The 936-nt window shown below is 54.7% G+C and overlaps 1 protein-coding gene across 1 annotated transcript in view; it reads right to left on the bottom strand.

The window, feature by feature from the left end:
• The window catches only part of IDH2 (isocitrate dehydrogenase 2 (NADP+), mitochondrial), a 9,772-nt gene that overhangs the window by 8,456 nt on the left and 380 nt on the right, over nucleotides 1-936 (bottom strand). The gene's annotated exons all lie outside the window — the stretch shown is intronic.

Here is a 936-nt window from a genome sequence, read left to right as displayed (position 1 = left end):
ATGTTTCTCTCTCATAGATGTTTCTAACCCTCTATCTCTCTCCCTTCCTCTCTGTAGGAAACCAATAAAATATATTTAAAAAAAAACCAAAACATCCAAGTGGCCCTTGGCAGAAAAAAGGTTCCCCACCCCTGCAAGAGTGGGTTCCCTCATCTCCCCCATTCAGAAATGGCGCTTCCCAACCTTCTCCTTGTGGACATAGATAAATTGTAGGGTCTTCACGTGGACAACACACTCTCCCAGGCAGAACCCAGTGACTTGAAGAAGCCAAGAAGCCTCCCTGGGAACCACGTGCTGTGGTGGCTCAAACAAATCCCTGCCCTGCAGAGCGCACCACGGCCACCACTCACAGAGACATCCCTGAACCACTCAGAAAAGGTGACCTCCAGCCAGCAGGAGTGGCTCAGTGGTTGAGCGTCGACCTCTGAACCAGGAGATCACGGTTCGATTCTGGTCAGGGCACATGCCCGGGTTGCGGGCTCCATCCCCAGTAGGGGACATGCAGGAGGCAGACGATCAATGATTCTCTCTCATCATGGATGTTTCTATCTCTCTCTCCCTCTCCCTTCCTCTCTGAAATCAATTAAAAAAAAATAAATTAAAAGAAAAGGTGACTCCAGGCACAGCTGCACCCACACCAGCCCTGCGCTCCTTCACCCCCTCGAGGCAGCACGTCGGACAGAGGCGGTGAGAGGGACAGGATACGGGCCTTTCCAAACCTGGCGCCTCTATCCACACACCATTGTGGATACAGATTGGGACACGCAGGCTTCGGCACCAGCAGGAGGCACAGGCTGCCCAGCACAGGCCGCTGCCAGACGCCCCAAGAACCACGAGTGGACTGACACAGCGGAAGGATGGGTGGGAGGAGGGAAACAGGACCGCGGCCACCCACCAGGGGACAGGGGCATCAGGTGATGGGTGGGGCCTGAAGTG

This window comes from Myotis brandtii, unplaced genomic scaffold (assembly GCF_000412655.1).
Source record: "Myotis brandtii unplaced genomic scaffold, ASM41265v1 scaffold897, whole genome shotgun sequence".
NCBI classification, from domain to species: Eukaryota; Metazoa; Chordata; class Mammalia; order Chiroptera; family Vespertilionidae; genus Myotis; species Myotis brandtii.
This window is presented reverse-complemented; position numbering and strand designations above follow the sequence as displayed.